The sequence below is a fragment of the Cavia porcellus genome, unplaced genomic scaffold (assembly GCF_034190915.1).
Source record: "Cavia porcellus strain 051 isolate PalLab524CR breed Dunkin Hartley unplaced genomic scaffold, mCavPor4.1 scaffold_23, whole genome shotgun sequence".
NCBI classification, from domain to species: Eukaryota; Metazoa; Chordata; class Mammalia; order Rodentia; family Caviidae; genus Cavia; species Cavia porcellus.
The window spans coordinates 10,711,662-10,729,862 of record NW_026947506.1 but is presented as its reverse complement, the minus strand read 5'-3'; the positions used below and the strand labels follow the sequence as shown (position 1 = coordinate 10,729,862).

Genomic DNA, 18,201 nt, shown 5'->3' with positions numbered 1-18,201 from the left:
TTAAAAAAGAGAACCAGTGAAGGAAAGGACAAAAACCTTTGGTTCACTTATGTACTTATGAGTGAAAAAATTTATAATGCAAATTCATTCATTAAAAAACTTAAGTTACAAATTACGACATTACAGGTAATTCATTTTGTTTCTTTCACATGAAGACCTTAGCAACTCACCTAATACGAATATTCCAGGAAGTGGTACACAAATGGGAAGCATCTTGGAATTTTTAAGTATATTTCAATACATAAACTTTATGCATGCTTTAAACAAATAGTTTTTAAAAATGAGAGAATCTAAACAAAAAGTATGACCAGCACCAGCATTTAAGTTTCTGATTTTAGTATTAGTCTGACATAGCATTAGTAACCATGCTGCACTGAAACATGTAATGTAATCTCAGTCATGATTTGTTAAATATGCCTCACTTTCCCAGAATATTTAGGCTGGTCATAAAGTTAATAATGTATAATCATATAAGCATAATCATTTATGGGCAGTCCATTGTATAAGTTGCAGTTTAGCAAAATACAAACTGCCACTGAGATTTATGCTAAGAAGGAGACGACATTCAAATATACCAATAGACAGCATGGCTGAAAACATGGGTACTTTTTTTTTTTTTTTATTTTATTTAAGGAGAAAAAAGAAAAAAAAAAAAACAGAAAAAGGGTACAAGTTATACAGAATTTCAGAAAAAATAAATAGTAGGAAATCACTAGTTAATAGATTACATATTGTCATCTTAGAAATAGTTGTTCAAGTTACAAAATTAAAGCATATAGAGTGGACATTCAAACAGTGAGACTGTAAACAGTTCTGTTCAATGATCCAACAAAACTCAGTAATATGGTTATCTATCTTATACATTTAAATATACATGCAGTTATGTCCTTTAGAGCACTTTCTTTTCTTCTCTTTTGTACAATGACAATTACACATTTTGGGTTTTATTACTCCCACAGTTCTTATTATTTTTTTTAAAGAGAGTAAAACCAAATGTGATATAGCAGGACAGAGTCAGTCAAATCAAAAGGATGGACATAATACATAATGTAAAAACAAAATACAAGGTGATCAACAATGGTTATCATAATGCCTCTTGCTATCTTAAAAAGAATTGCCTATATCATCAGTTATAATAAAATTGAACAAAACAGTAAAGAACAAAACCAATAAAACCAAAACATTGGGCACATTAGAGGACTTCAAAAGAAGATAATAGTCAACCAGAATGGGCGTCATAATGAATCTTATTGTCTTCATAGTTGTTGCCTATACTTCCGAACCTGGTACTATCAAGCAAAACAGAATAGAGGAAAATCAGTCAAAACAAGATGGTGAGAGCAATATAGGGTTTCAAATCAAGTTAATAGGAAATCAAAGTGGGTTACTATAATATATATTTTTATTTATTTTTCCCTTAATTAAAATGATAAAAATGAAAAAGTAAATAATAAAAAAAGGAGATTGAGATAAAAGAGGGCATAACAACAAAACAGCGCAGGTCAAAACATAACCATTTAAGCAAAATAGTGTTTCACCACAAGATAATCCCGACATTAAAGTAGTTACCATAGTGTCTCTTTCCTTGAAATCTTTGAGTATAATTTCGTATACTGTAGCATCAAACATATCAAGACAATGTAAAACCGTTCAAGAGAATGACAGTATTACAGGGTATTTAGAACCAACTAACAGAAAATGAACAATGGTTTCTGTAGAATCTCCTTGTCTATAAAAGTTTTTGTTTATATTATCACATATAATAAAATCCAATAAGATGCAACATGTTAAGACCGATGGGGACAGAAGAAAAAAAGCTTGATGGGAACATGGGTACTTTTTAAAACTTAGGACAATTCTGTTAACCATAATAGTTCCACAGTATGACTGAGTAATAAGAATCTACTTCAAAAGCAAAAAAATAGGGGCTGGGGATTTAGCTCAGCGGCATAAGCACCTGCCTTGGAAGCAGGCGGTTGTGAGTTCGATCCCTGGTACCTATAAAAATGAAAAAGACAAAAAAAAAAAAAAAAAAAAAAAAGCTAAAAAATAAAAAATTAATCACTATAGTGCGTGATTGATTCAACATAGTTCCCAGGGAAGAGACCAGTCATTCATTTGCAGGCCCCTTCATACCAGCCATCGTCGTTCTTTATCACGTAAATGATTTCACCCTCCATAAACGACAACTCATCATTCTTGTCTTTTATATAATCATATATTGCAACAACTTTCTCAGGCAGGATTCCCATCTGCATATGGGTCATTATCCTGGACTACTGCAGCTCCCTCATCTTCACAGTCCACTGGGGGAGGAGGCGGGGGAGGTGGAGAGTCAGCAAATACGGGAATGTCATCTGGTGGAGGTGGTGACGGTGGAGTTGGGCTGTCAGCAATATTTTTCTGCACCCTGGCCACGAAGCCTGTGCGAGGTATCTGTGGAGTCAATTGAGGCATCGGGGGAAGGAGCGAGCAATAGAAATTGAATTTTGGGCGTAAAGTGGACCTCCATTAACATGAGGCTGAGCAGAAAACTGAGCAGTCACAGAGGGAGTTTGTCTGTATCCTCCAGAAGATGTCGAGGAAGTGGTAGAGTTGTATTGAGAAATCTGCCTGGTCATTGTGCCGTACTGGGAACCAGGAGCCGAGCCCGGGGCAGCTGATCAGTAGTGGATGGGGAAGGCTTAGGTACAGCAGTGGGAATGCCAATACTACTGCTCCCACTGTCCTCTCGGCTCCTTCTCCTCCACTGCTTCCACTGTGTGTCCTTGGTCTCTGATTTAAAGAAGCTCTCCTGCCTGGACTATGCTGACCTCCAAGTCTTGCAGGACTGGTCATGTAATCATTAGGGACTATTGGGAGTTTAACAGGCTCCAGGATTTTGTAAGGAGTATTTCGCCCCAATGCTCCCCGGCCTGACATGGGAGGTGGTTTCTGACTTGGTGGTTTCTGAGTAGGAGGATTTGTTCTCGACAGTGTGCCAGTTCTTGCAGGCTGGTTATTTCCATGCTTGACATCATGGCCCACATCATCCAGAACTGTGTAGTCAATAGGTTTCCGAATATACCTTACACTCTACCTTTCTTTTCTTTTTTAATTTTTTTTATCGGTACCGGGGATCAAACTCATGACCGCCCGCTTGCAAGGCAGTTGCTTATGCCGCTGAGCTAAGTCCCCAGCCTCACTCTACCTTTCTTTGCAGCAGAGTAGAGCTCCACTGTGTGTCAGCACCACATTTTCTTTACCCAGTCATCTGTTGGTGGCTACGCAGGCCACTTCCAACATTGAGCTACCATGAACTGAGTCGCTGTAGACTTAGGTGTGCTTGGGTCCCTGTGACCTGATGTTTGTAACTCTTTCAGCAGAGAAATGGCTTGGTCAAATTCACGTGCTGCTCTTGGCCACTTTGTGTTTCAAGAATGGGAGCTCTGAGGGGCCTGGCCTACGTGGCTCCTGGGTGTGTGTGTGCCAAATGCCTCAATTATTTGCATGAGGCAGGTCCTCTGCATGTATTTTTTGAGTGAATAAAGACAGAAATGAACCCTAGAGAAATCCAAGAGAGAATCCTAGAGAGAATCCAAACACTCAGCACTCTTTAGATTCTAGCCATTTTTTTCACTAGCAAATGACCTAGAAAAGGTTGGGCAATGTTTTAATAGGTTCCTGCTGGGGTCCACGAATGCACTGCTTTAGGTGAGAGACAAAACTCCTGGAACTCATATTTGCCCACAAGTCCCATGAACTCAGGTTCGGACCTTCATTTGGGGCCATAAAGAGCCAGCACAGTAGAACATGCCTGCAATCCCAGCTGCTTGTGCGGTGTACGTGGGAGGATTACAAGTCCAAGGACAGCATGGGCAGCTTAGTGAGATCCTATCTAAAGGAAATAGGATGACAACCAAACCAAACTTGGAAGCTGTGTTTGAAAAGGCCCCTGGGGACCTCCACATCCACCCATTGTGAGTGTTGTCCCTGGTGAATCATGATAAAGACTGCGCTTTTCAAGACCGGGCAACTCCTCTGGCCACCTGAGTGGTGGTTTTTAGATCTGGGTTAGAGAACATGCACAGCCTTTCCCCTTGGGGGTGTTCCGTTCATTGAAATCATTGCTGTTTAGCATTAAAAACATGACAGTACAATACTTTGGCCACCTGAATGGAAGGGTGATTATTTTCTACAGGACAGAGTGTGTGAGCACGTGGCTAGGGTGACTGGAGCGGAAACACCTATTGTACCTTTGCATGGTTACATTTATACATAATATACTCATGCGTGCCTGTGTTCTGCGGCTTGTGTATAGTCAGCCTGTATCCTGTCACTTACAAGTAACAGATATCTGTGTCCTAAGCAATAACTGGTATGGTTCGTAACTGAATGTCCCCCAAAGTTTCATGCCCTCAGGGTCAGGGACTTTGGAAGGTGACTGGATCACTGGGGCTCACATCTGACTTGCTGTTAGGAGTGGGGTCTGTTTGGAAGAGGCAAGTCCTTGGGGCTGTGGCCTGCAGGGGTATATTTTTCTCTCTGGCTCTCCCTGTCTCTCTCTCTGCTTCCTGTCCACCATGCCACGAGCAGCTCTCCTCTGTCAGGCCCCTCTGCTGTGGTGTTTCTTCTTTGGGGTCACTGACCCTAGACTGAAATGTAAGCCAGCATAAACCCTCTCCTTTAAGTTGTAGGTGTTGGGTATTTGTTACACATTTTTTTTTTTTTGGTCTTTTTCCTTTTTATTGGTACCAGGGATTGAACTCACGACTGCCTGCTTGCAAGGCAGACGCTTATGCCGCTGAGCTAAATCCCCAGCCCCGGTGTTGGGTATTTGTGACTAAGGCAGTAGCTCATGTTTCTTCCTGTTCAGCAGCATGCGGAAAGAGTAACACGTGGCCCTGCCAGGGTCACCTGGTGAGCAGGGAGCTGTGGGGCTGGTGAAGATGCTGGGGACAGGGTTATGTGAAATCCTTCCTCCAGGGAGGGTTCAGATGTCTCCTCAGAGATCGCTTTCTGGCCACACAGCTAGCTCCCATCTTGCCAAATTGTTACATTTGGCACGTACTCCTGGAAAACAGCAAACTTAAATCTTTTCCAAACTCATGATGCTGCCTCTCTTGCCCGCCTGACATTAATTTGCCTCCTCCCTTGCTACACCCCCAGTGGCTTCCTGCTTCCGCTAGGATGGACTCCCGAAGAAGTCTCACGGACCTTAGATGGCTGCCTCCTCCCATGTTCCTGTCCCAGTCCTGGCTCAATGGGAGCTCAGGTTTCTGATACAGGGACTACTGAGTCAAGGGATGAGGATCACAGTGGTGTGGTCTGACTTTGGAGCTTTGGGTCCACCCTTACGTCTTCTTCCCTTCAGGGAGGTGGAGGTTGTGATAGCAGGAGGCAAGGTCAGTGTTAGAGTAACCATCAGCTACGATGGAGCAGCAATCAGCAGGCAGCTCTTTCCCTCCCTGGCCACCTCGATGCTAGCAGCTTCCTTGATCACTTGCTCCAGCTGTGATGCTCCTGCTGTGCCACCATAGGCCCAGAGGGAACCGGGCCAGAGGCCAAGGACTGAATCCTCTGAGACGGTGAGCCAAGGTGAACCTCTCCTCCTTCAAGCTGGTTTTCTGATACTTTGTCACAGTAACAGTAATGTGCCTATCACAGTCAGCTACGAAAAAGTTGTTAACTTTAAGGGAATTGATACCTGGTTGTTTAATCTGTTCCAGAGCATAGCAAAAATAAAGCAAAGTAAGAACAACAGCAACAAACAAACAACTCAAACAATACAGTCCTTATCTTTTCTAATGTTGTACATAACCTCGATCCTACACTGGAAAAAAAGAATGTGAAAAGAATTGTGTAGGTTAATTTCACTCTGAAATGAAGGCACAGAAACCCCAGTTCCCAAGTGAGCAGCTCTCAGGTACAGCTCCCTGATGGGGACGGCGGATCCTAATCCTAGCAATGCAGCTGGCCTCGAGTGGAAACCCACGAGACTAAGAGGAAACAACGCAACTGGATAATCTCCTCAGTGCCTGCCAGGAAACCCTTTGAGGAGACCTGAAACCCTTCTCCCAGGGCCATCCCGGAGGAGATGCTTGGTGACATACACACATGCCACTAAGTGGTGTGACAGTGCCTCACGGATCCTGGAAGTGCTTACAGGGCTCAGCTAACCTTCCCCTTGCTCTCATTCTATGAGAGTTTCTGCCTACAACAGAAGACAGAAACACGGCAGCTGAGAAATACGCCACCCTGTCTCCTGTACCTTGTTTAGTAGGGGACATATCTGTAAGCGTAGGATTTTAAAGATATGGGTGCAGGCCCACAGTGATTTCCACTCCAGGGTGGAAATGCAGTTAAAAGTTTCCTGAGACTCCAGGAGGTACCTGATTTCAAGCTGCAGGTCAGTTCCGGGCGCTTCCGCCCTGCCAGGAGGGATGTGGGCAGCCCCTAACCCTGAGACCCGCACAGTCATACTGTGACCTTGTGATTGGAGTAATCGCAGGATGCACACAAAGGGTGTTTTCAACATGGTGCAAGTTATTAATTTAAACCAGACAGAATGCTCCCGGAACTTCTTTATTCTGTGAAGGAGTTTTTATAAACTTCTTTGCTATTTCACCCAATTCTCCATTGTTTACTTTCATTGAGACATTTTGATATTTTATAATTTAGACTTTTTCACCTTTGGAAATAAACCAGACTTGGGAAGAATGTTTTGCCAGGATTTTGGAGGAATTCAGTGAGCTGGGTGATTTATGGAACCGGGACTCAGTTTGGGGAAATAGGTGGATGGGGCCGAGCTCGGCCGGGTCCGCACTGGGCCTCCTGAGTCTTGCTGTCCTGGTCCTGGGCTGCGTGTCCAGCTTGGCCCCATGCAGCAGTCAGCCTGACTGTTGGAGCACCAGCACAGACACCTGGGCTGAGAGAGGCCACTCGAGAAGCCAGGTGTTTCCGGCGGACACCTGATTAGGTCAGCTAATGGGTTCTGACAGAGCAGCGCGCTGGCCCGCTCTGGGCAGAACTGGCCTGCTGCATGCACCCAGCTGGTTTGTCCTGAAGTCGCCGTGTAGTGGACACCGTGAAGGAGCTCTCCAGGGATTTGCAAAACCCACGTGGGGAGATAGCTGGCCCAGGAGTTCAGCACTCAGCATTTATTCTCGCTCATGTGTTCTCCTGAACTTCTGTTTCTGTCCCTGTCCCACCTGGGGGGAAGCTGAGGACCGTCTCAGGTCTGCTGTGGGAGTCAGGTGGTCCCCCAGGGTCAGGCAGCCCCACCCTGCTTCCTGGGAAGGATGCTGACTGCTGGGTGGTGAGGCCTTCTGGCCACTCATACTGAGTCTGAGCTGTTCAGGGAATTGCATTCCGGTCTTGGGGTGATGGAGCTGACTCTGTGACCAGGAGATTCCCTGGATCAACTGACTCCTCTTAACCCTGGAATTCTAGGTAAGGGTTTCAGTTGTCCTACGCCAGGCCGGATTGGGCTTTCCCTTCCACTTCTGTGATGTGCTGGTGTAGCAAAGTGAGAATTAGTGTCTCTAAGTGTCTTTCACTGCCCTTCCATTCATACCTTACTTTTGGCCATGAATTTAAGAATATCTCAAACTGCTTCTTCCTTTGAATTGATTTATTTTTAAAACACACACATACTCACATGCACATATGCCTGACCACACCCATGCATTTGCACATGCCTGTACACGCGCACGCTTTCTGTGCTGGGTGTTGAGCCTAAGGCCTAGCACATGCTAAGCACATGCTCTACACTGAGCCACACCCCACCTGTCTTTTTTTTTAAGCCCCAGGGCCATGTGGGAGTAGGAACCACCGGCAGCCATAATAACAGCTAATATTTGCTGTAAATTCACTGCCTGTGGGGCAATCACTGAAGAATTTTATGTGTTTCTTTTGTTTGCTTTACAATAATACACAGAGGCCAGACTGCAGTTTCCTTGTCTTGAAGAAATCGATTACCGAGCGAGCTGAGGTGCTCAGGCCACACCTCTAGTGGCAGGAAGGACCCAGGCAGAGTCACCTGAGGACTGGTACAGTGCACATAGGTCTCCCCATGTGGGTCTCTCTGGGCTATGCAGAGAAGTATATTTTATGGGAAAGATTTGGAACTGACATTTTTTTGGTAACTGAAATCATGATGAATTGCTGTATAGACCCTTCAGGTATTATTCTAAACCAAGAGCTGGTATTAGTCAGATCCCTTATATCTTCATTTTTATGTACTTAGCATGTTGAAAATGAGTGTTAAATTGGTATGTTAAGACATCTCAGGCCTCTCATTTGTCCTATTTCATCCTTATAATCCCTGCAGGAGTTATTTTCTGTGTTGGTCTGTGATGTTATTTGAGCCTGAAGCTGTAGTAAGGGCTACAACTCTCTCTGCATGTGCCCTGGATTGTGACATCTTTGTGTTTCCTCACACTTCCCCTGCAGAACTCCACACTGTGTGAGAACATTTAGAAACCCACGGAAGACCCTCAGCTGTATGCTTGCAAACAGCCAGACCTTCTCCACACTGACTTAATTTGTGAGCAACAAATTAAAAGTGAAGAGCAGGAGGGAGCAAGTCCTAGGCTGGCCACAAGAGGCAAGGCTCCCTGGACACTTTGGAGATGATCATGGCGACAGCAGAGGCCCCCAGCTGTCCTGCAGAAGTGGAGCTGAGATGGGAAATCTCTTCTCTCTTTTCCCTGACAGCTGGTGAGTGTGTGTGTGTGTGCCTGTGTGTATGTGTGTGTATTTCTCCAATGACAAAATCCTCCCCTTGCTCCCCAAAAGTGGTCCCAGGCCACTGGCTGTGCCATCTTCCCATCACCTCTGTGATGGCCTAGTCACCCTCTAGGCTGACTACTGCTGCCTCACTGAGGAGTGGTAAACATGCACAAGACAGGCAAAGGCCAGGGAGGAAGGGGCCCCCTGTCAGCTCCCCCTAAAGTTCCCAAGCCCAAGTGAGCCATGACCAACATAATAAACCCTCTTGGAGACAAAAGTAGCAGTCTTTGCACCTTCAGCTCTGCCCCCCCTGAGATGTGGGAGTTGTCAGTAAGCAGTGCTTCTCCTGCAGTCTGAAGGCTGCCACCGTGACAGCTGTGACTGTCCTGGGCGTGCCCTCGCCACTTGGGAGATATTTGCATTGGCTACAGCAGGCCTGAAACACAGATCTATCCCAAGTGACTCTGCCTTGCAACCTCCAGGTGACGCCACTCCCCTCTGTCATGACTCTGTAAGTCCCCACATAAGTTCATGACACGCAGGAGATTGCACACATGCGTCTGCCACTCACTCCTCGGTGTAAGCAGCACCCCTCATCTCCAGGAAGTCTAGGGACCCCTGCCCCACTCTGCTTGCTGGAGGGCTCCAGTAGAGCACTCTACTGCCCAAGTGACCTGTCTGCCTATTTGTGAGCTCTGTATCTTGGGCAGAGTGGACGAGTGGGTTACACTAGAAAAGGCTGGTGACACCCAAGGCCCTTAGCCCTGAAGCACGCTAGGGGCCAGTGCAGCAGCAAAGAGCTGAGAATGGGGGGATCCTGAAGAGATCTGCAGGACGGCCCTGGGAAGGTTACGAGCCTCAGAAAGCTGCCAAGGGGGAAGGAGCTCCTGCAGCTGAGGAGCTGATGGGTGGCTGGGAACCCCCAGGAGCTGCTGGTGCTCAGAGCTTACAGCTTCGATGTTAAGACCCTGCCTCTGGCCTTCCTCAGGCACCTTTTATTACAACGCTTTCTCACTCAGATGACCCACCCTGCCTACATGCACACATCGGCTCATGGGGCTACCTGCGACTAAGATTTACAGTGGCAAGGGTTTTCAGGTATGTCCTGTTCTCGGGGACAACCTGGGCAACGCAGTGAGCCGGAATGGAGACGGAATGACTCAGGTCTTCTAAAATATACCCCTGTCCCCACAGCATGGCTACCAGGGCCTCCGCTTTCTTTCTGTTTTGCATCTGTCCTTCCCCTAACTTCTGAGTTTTCCGGGCCCTCATGTTAGGGGTCCCTTTTACAGTTGGACTTCATTTCCTCTTGCAAAAGTATTTATGACTCTGGTTGAAAATAATTTTTCCCTGTACATCAAAATATGATCTTCGTAGTTGCTGTTTTGGTTTAAAACCATGGTAACGTAATTGAATTACTGTTGGGAGTAGCTGTTTCACCGAACTTTAGAAAATGTTGAGCCAAATCTGTTTGACACGGCACTTCACAATGCTGGGCTTAAATCCCTTTTGACACGTGTTCTAATTGCTGAAAGATGGAACTGGGGACACGGCCTTGGGAAGTGCTGGCTGGTGTCCCTGCGCCTGCTGCCCAGGCCTAACCCGGCCAGCGCTGGCGACCAGGAGGGTTGGGCAGTCAGCAAGCTGACCTGGCTGCGAGTGCTCACAGGCTTTCCAGGCCTACTGAGCCTCAGTCTCCCCGTGCTCATGGGAGCAGGGTAGCAATGACCATGCTCTGGAATAGTCAGGGGAGAGTTGAGTGAGCCCTCAGGGAGGGGTAAGGAGCATGAGAGGGTGCTCCCCTCACTTCCTGCTGCGGTGGGAGACATTTGTGCCTTTGATCCCATTTTGTCATTTAATTATCTTTGGAGCAGCATCCAGAGGTGCCAGCCTGTGGGCCCTGTCCTCTGTGCTGGTGATACTGTTGAGGAGGGTAGGAGTCGTCACCATGTGGCTGAGCTCCTTGTAGAAGGCCTGTGACATTTACCTTCTCTACCTCTCTCTCTCTTCTCTGTCCCTCTTGTCCTGGGTTCTTTCCTATCCTCTCAGCTTTCACCATGGGAGGACTTAGCCAGAACCCATCCCCAGATGCCGAACCCTTGGTCCTGGGTTTAGTAGCCTCTGGAAAGGTCTTTGTTCTCTATGAAACACCTGGTCTCAGCTCTTTGGTTACAACACAGCATACGAGCCACTCACCCAGCTCATCACATCCTTAGCCAGACACCCGGTTCTGCCCTTCTGTAGTTACAGAACCCCTGGCCCCAGCAGGGTTCTCTGGGCTGTCCTCCATCACTATAGGCTTGTGTTTTCAAGAGTGTTGTAGTAATGAAATCATAGAGTATGTAACTTTGAACCTGGCTTCTTTAATGCAGCAGGGGACCCTGAGATGTGCCAACTTACCCTATTAGTAACCTGTATCTTCCTGTTGCTGCGTGCTGTGATCTGTTGCATAGAGGCACCAAAGTTTATCCTTCACCCAAAAGAAGGTGCTGATTATGCGGAAAGCTGCTGTAAGAATTCTTACAGAGGTCAGGTTGTTTTTGAGAAATTCCTTTTCAGCTGTTGCTTTTTTAAAAAAAGGTTCTCTTTTGAGTATTCCTGCTGCCTGCAGTGGTTTGAAAATTTGGATGAGGGTCCTGTGACACCCCACTCATTGAAAGGTGGCCTCTTTGTCCCTTCCTCTGGGGTCTGCGTGGGCTGCTATGGACAGTAGTATATGGCAGACGTGATGCTCTGTGTGTCTGAGATGAGGTCACAAAAGGCCTCATGCTTCTGCCTTGTTTGCCAAAACATCCCCCGCTGAGCCCAATGTCACTCAGGAAGCTCAGTTACTGAGCCACTATCTGGGCCAGGGCCCTGTCTAGAGGCTTGCTGAGGCATCCTTTCCTACCTGGGCCAGGTAGTGAAACCAGTCAGTCCCTCCAGAGAAACACACATGACCACTGAGGTACCAGTGACCCCACAAAGCCTCATGGAAAAGAATCACCTTGTCAAATGTCACCAAATTTCCTGAACCTCACAATTATGCAGTATAAACCAGGGAAAACCTTTATGTTTATATGTGTTTGTTACATAGTTATGGGTGGAATTAGAATATTCCCCAGTGAGCTTTTAGGCTTTACAGGAGCAAGAATCATGTCCCTTGCTGAGCCAGCTCTGCTCAGCATGCTTCAGTTTGATTGTTTAAATCTATAATTCCTCTCTGTATTTGACCAGGTACTTTATTTTATTTATTTATTTATTTTTGGTACCAGGGATTGAACTCATGACCTTGCACTTGCCAGGCAAGTGCTTATGCTGCTGAACTAAATCCCCAGCCTAAGGTATTTAAATATTGTGTGAAGGTGACAAGGAATTGGATTTACCTCAGTAATTACCTTGATGATAAAGAAATCATCCAGTAGCTATCAAACGCTGTTAAATGTGTTACACAGATGTATTAGTTACTTTCGTGTTGCTGAGACAAATTACCTGATACCACAGTTTTAAGGAGGAAAGTTTCCTTTTGGCTCACTGTTTCAAAGAGTTCAGTCCATGGCTGATGGGCTCAAAACCAGGAATGGAACTGTAAGAGGAAAGCTGCTCTACCCATGGCAGCCAAGAAGCAGAGACAGAAGTGAGAACCTGGGATCAAGAATATACTTCTCCAAATCAAGGCTGCAGTGAGCTACCTCCTCCAGCCAGGCCTCGCAACCTAACAGCACATTCAGCTGTGAATTCACTAAGGGATCAATCACTGGTGAGTGTAGTGCCCCAGGATCCATTCACCTTCTCAAAGCCCTGCTTCTGCATGCACGGGACTTTTGGGGGGACATTTCAAGTCTAAACCATAACATTTTGCTCCAGCCCCACAAAAGGCTCATGTTCATCTCATTATGCAAAATAGTTCCTCCATCTCTAGAGGTGCCAAAGCCTTCACAGTTCTAGCAGTGCTCAAAAGTCCAAGTCCAGGGTCTCCTCTGAGACTCAAGGCAAATTCTTAGCTGTGAGCCTCTGTAAGAATTAAAAAAAAAGAAAGTTAAACACTCCTAACATACAGTGGCACAGCTCCTCACCTTCTATTCCAGAAGAGAGAAATAGGGGCACAAAAAAGAATGGGACCAAAGCATGACTGAAACCCAACAGGGCAAACGTTAAATCCTATAATTTCGTGCTTAGCACTCATGGTAGATTATGGGGCGATGTGAGCTCCATGCTGCTTAGGCAGCCTTGCTCCTGTGGCCTTGCTGGTTGCAGGTACGTGGCCTCTTTCTCAGGCTGGCTCTGCTCACTGCCTGTGGCTTCTCTTAGCAGGTGACTCATGTTCCTAACATCTCCACCTTCCTGGAGTCTCCAGTCTACCTTCAGCTTCAAGTCCATACCTCAGGCATTATCCTTGTGTGGTTCCTTGCCTGGCCCCTCAAGCCTTCCTTGAAAATCTAGGTAGATGCTTCCTTGACTCCACAACTCTTGCACTCCACGTGCTGTAAAATCAGCTCCCTGTGGATGATTCAAGTTCTGCTACCAGTTTGAGCAGTAGCTAGTCCTCCTTGAACCATGCTGCAGTGGTTTTTAAAGGCCTAGATGCCTGAACTTGGAGGTACATTTACTTAGGCGGCCCTCATTTCAAAGTCTTTCAAGGGATATTACACATTTACACCCTTGAGCCTGCAAAAGGCTAGGCCTGACCAATTTCTGAATGCCTTCAAGGCATCTTTTTCTATTGTTCCAGTGCAAAGTATGGGGCTTCTTTTCAGTGGTGCTAATCTTTTCAGCAACAATACTCTAGCTCCAACTTTACACAAGGTTCTTTTCTGGCTAAGGTGAAAAATTTTCACATCCTTTAACCCTGCTTTTTGCTCCTAATTCTCATTGTAAATCTGACTGAAAGAAGCCAGCAATGCTCATGCCACAGCCTGAACACTGGGCTGCCTTGAAATTTTCTCTGCCAGTTGTACTAGTCTGCCATCTTTAAATTCACAAAGTTTTAGGACAAGGATAAAATGTAGGCAGCTTTTTTGACAGAAGGAAACATACATGACTTCTAGTTCATTTCCTAATAGAGTCCTCATTCCCAACTGAAACTCCATGAGCCTGGGCCATCCTGTCCCCATTCCTATCAACATTCTGAACTTTTGAGCTCCAACCAGAATCGCTTGTCAAACTCTGCTTACAGCATTCTAGTGTTTTGCTAGCTTTCATCCTCAACCTTTTTCCAACTTCTCTGGCAAACAAGTTCCAGAGGTTTTGAATCACTGCAATGATCAGGTACCTGGTACCAGTTTTATTAGTCACTCTTTCACCACTAGGACAAATAGCCAACACCCACAATTTAAAGGAGGAGAAGCTTATTTTAGCTCATAGTTTCACAGGGTTCAGGTCATAGTCAGCTGGCTCCAACCAGAACAAGCATGGTGGGAGGAGGACACGGTAGAGAAAACTCATGTTTAACCCATGGCAGCTAGAAGGTAGAGAAAGTGTGGAGGAGCCATGGAGAACAGAGTCATGCCCTGGGGACCCACCTCTTTCAGCCAAGCCCCATCTGCTAAAAACACATTCAGCTATGAAATCATCAGTAGTTTCCCACTACTGATGAGTATAGTCTCCTAATGATTGAAAGCCTCATCTTTGAATACACGAGACTTTTGGAGGACATTTCAGATCCAAATCATGGTACCATAGACCTTTTTTCTGTAGAGGTGGGAAAGAGGATTAAATGACCATTAATGTCACCTCTGCAGTGGATCAGCTGCTGGTTTGGTGCTCCTATCTGGTTACAGGTAGAGCTATCTGCCACCAGGGGACAGGAAGAAGGGAGTGGGATATGGAGTGGAATATTCTCTGTCACTGCACATGAGAGGGACAGACAGCTGTGCCTGGGGAAGACATAGGTGAAGATGTGGGATGAGGACACTGAAGGGGGTCCTATTAGTCATCCTTCTTGTGAGAAGAGGGTGTGGATCCCCGGAGGGCACTGATCTGCTTTTTAATTTAATGATTGGCATTTGTTTAGTCGTGGATTTACCATCTAGTTACCAAGTACCTACTTTGCACCAGGTCCTGGGATACAAAATGTGAAGAAACATGTCCTACTTTTAGAGGGTTTGTGCCTGTGAGAGAGACAAAAGAGTGACAGAATTAAATAAGGTGAGAGCTTTGGAAGCACAGACAAAGACTGGTCCCAGGAATCAAGGGACCAGTCAAGGAGACCTCCAGTGATGGAGACCATCATGGTACTGAAGCTGACTGGATGAGTGGCTGATAGAAGTTCGTCTCTAAGGACTAGAGGTGTTTGATAGGTCTAATGTGTACCAGTTGTTGACCTTCCTGAGAAGAGCTGGGGAAGGTTGGAGCCAGAGAAGTGGGAGAGGGAGCCTGTAAGGAGGATAATGACAGGAGCCTAGGAAGAGGAGAGGGCACAGGATGCGGTGGGCAGAGATCTAACTTTACAGTCAGCGAAGGCTTCTGTTTCTTATTGTGGGGATGCTGCAGAACTAAGCACCTGTGTAGAAGTACATCAGTATCTACCTAGGGGTTTGTACTGCATGCGGCCCTGTATGGAGGAGGAATCCAGGGCTGCCTTTTCAATTTCCTTCATCCTTCTTGACTTCCGTTCAAGGATTCCTCTGTACTCCCTCCATTGTGCGTGGCCCTGTATTCCAGCCAATTTCTTATTAAAGTTCTTGTGAAAACAACTCATCCTTTATCCTTGATCTAATCCCTCATGTGAGGTTAAATTTTTTAAAAAAACACGTTTGGCTTATAGCAAAAGTTTCTGTAACTGAGCTCATAAAACAGCAAATTGAGTTTTATGGGACGTCTATATTTAATATTAAAGTGAAGCTAATTGATCATATCCTTTGAGGACTGGGAGATGGGGACATTCTGCTGCTTTTCAAGGTCCCCCCATGCTGCAGGTTTGTAAAGAGAGGGTCAGAAACTTCCTGCCTAACCAGGTGGCATCTGAGTGTGGTCAGGGATGTTTCATGAATTTCTGCACCACCCTTGCCAGGCTTTTCCCAATACTTATGTCTCAGTGCTTACTTTTAAATGGATGATTTTTAAAATCACTTTAAAAAATCTTTTGGGGCTGGGGATTTAGCTCAGCGCCTGCCTTGCAAGCAGGCAGTCATGAGTTCGATCCCTGGTACCGATAAAAACGAAAAAGACAAAAAAAAAATCTTAAATGTTATAGTTTGAAAATCTTTTATTTCTTGACTCTGCGAATGGAAACCTTGGAAGATTTAAATGTCAGAACTGGATTTGAACCCCAGGCTTAGTGCATGCATCTGCAGCCTGACTTTTCTGGACAGCCCTTTAAAACTGGGAGGTATTGTTGAGTAAGAGTATTATTTTCTATTCTAATTGATTCCAGTATATTTCTTTCTTTTCCAAATTAGGAGGCACAACTCCTAATTTCCTGCCGATTTGGAAATCTTTCACTGGGCAAATTTGTACGTTCCTAGGAAGAGTTTAATTGCAAGAGTATTTCTGAAAACCAAACACACACACACTTCCAGAGAAGCATAACCTCCTAAATTTTCTAATGTTCTCATCCCATGAAATACTTACAGGCACCTGCTATGTACTCAAACCAATCCCTGTGGTTATAAAGCACAGTAAGAGATGGCTCTGGCTTTGGAGAGTGGGAGATTGCAGCCTTGGGGTTTGGAAGTGAAAGTCCCTGTTCCCTGGGGACTCCCCTCTTTGTACAATCTCTCAGGGACAGATACACTACCCATCCTCTCTGTCCTTTCCAGGACGAGTGCGGGCTCTGGCCCAGGGCTGCCTGACCCGTAGCTCTTGACCTCCTGAGAGCCGCATTCCTCATCTTCCAGTTAGGACAGTGAGTGAAGCCGCTCTGCAGGGTCTGTGCAAGAGCTACAGGGGTTGATTTCTATAAAGTCACAGCTGCAGTGCTGGCTCAAAGCGCCTTGGTCTATGGGCCTTGTTGCGGGGTGCCCTCCCTGCTATGCGCCCTCCGGCCGCCAGGGGGCGTGTTCTCACCTTGACTGAGCTGGGAGCTCAGGGGCACAAGGAGTCTGGGGTGCGGTGCGGGGTGCTGGGGCCGCTTCTTGCCTCGTCCTTGAGAACCATTGTCTGTGCGGCAGGAGATAGGCGGTAGGCTAGGCTGTGGGAAGAGAAGGGAGCAGCTGCATGAATTTTTAAATTAAAATGTATATATATATATATATATATATATATATATATATATTTTTTTTTTTTTTTTTTTTTTTTTTTTTTTTTTGTCTTTTTCATTTTTATCGGTACCAAGGATTGAACTCACGACCGCCTGCTTGCAAGGCAGGTGCTTATGCCGTTGAGCTAAATCCCCAGCCCCTGAAATGTATTTTTTGGGGAGACAGTCTTGCTGTGCAGTTCAGGCTGGCTTTAAATTTCCTGTGTAGCCCTGGCTGGCCTCGAACTAGCGATCCTCTGGCCTCACTTCTCACCACTTTTCCTCAAGTGAGGCATGGTTTCTGCATAGGTCTCACTTCCTTCCGAGGAGTGCCGTCTCTGAGCTGCTCACTTTTTCCTTTGCCCTGGGGTGATTAGGAGGCAAAGGTCACAGACTCCTCCTCCCCCCAACAGGGACTGGGAAGGGTCATGAACTGCAAGAATTTGGGGGGGAGTGGGGGTGGGGTTGCACCCCTGAGGCTGTGGGCCGGGTTTTACAGATACTGTGCAGGAGTGCCAGAGGTGATGATTCCAAGGACGGCTCAGGGGAGCTCAGGGCAGTACGTGGGCACCAGAGGCCATGGACAGTTCTTGTTTCCCTGCATGTGTCCTGGGAGACACTAAGGCTTTCCTTCCCAGTCCCCGAGGCTGCCTGGGAACCTGGCCTGGCCCTCTGCCGTGTGCAGAGAGAAAGGAGAGGCAGGGACGTAATGAGAGAGACCTTTAAACAGAGCCTGCTGAGCCATTCTGACGTTGTTCAAAGCTGGACCCTGCGACGCCTGTGCTTGTGAGGGCTGGCCAGTTCCCATTGCGACACACATTGCTACATGCCTTTTCCCGAAAGTGTCTTCTCAAGGTCGCCCCCGCTTGCTGGGCCTCACCCTCTGACCTCCTGCCAGGGTCCTGGCTGCTATCCACTCCCTGTCCTGCGTGCAGCACAGAGCCTGGATCCTCTCGTTAGCCCTGCGCCTGCAGCATCTGCTACAAGTCCTGCTTTGCGCTGAATGGAGACTCCTCTGCCCCCTGGCCGTGTCCCTCGGCTGCCCACCGTGCTGCAGGCTCTGAGTGGAGAGGCTGCCTTCTCCCCCGGGGTGAATTCTCTGGCCAGGATCTTGACACCTTCCGCCTCCTTTTGCTTACTTTGTACTTTTCTGGGTCTTTTGTTTAGCTTCTGCTTTCTCCAAACCTCAGAGCTTCCTTCTTAGGCTCCTTCCCTGCAGGCCTGAGCAGGCACAGGCTGAAATGCTCACTACTACTGGACAGTGAGACAGGGAGAAAAATAGCACCCTAGCCACCGTGCCAGGCCTGGCTCACCGCGCAGGTGAGCTTGGT

At 46.6% G+C, this 18,201-nt stretch overlaps 1 pseudogene; it reads right to left on the bottom strand.

The window, feature by feature from the left end:
- Nucleotides 1–1,727: 1,727 nt before the first annotated feature.
- Nucleotides 1,728–2,724, bottom strand: LOC100734793 (abl interactor 1-like; annotated as a pseudogene).
- Between the last annotated feature and the right edge of the window lie 15,477 nt (nucleotides 2,725–18,201).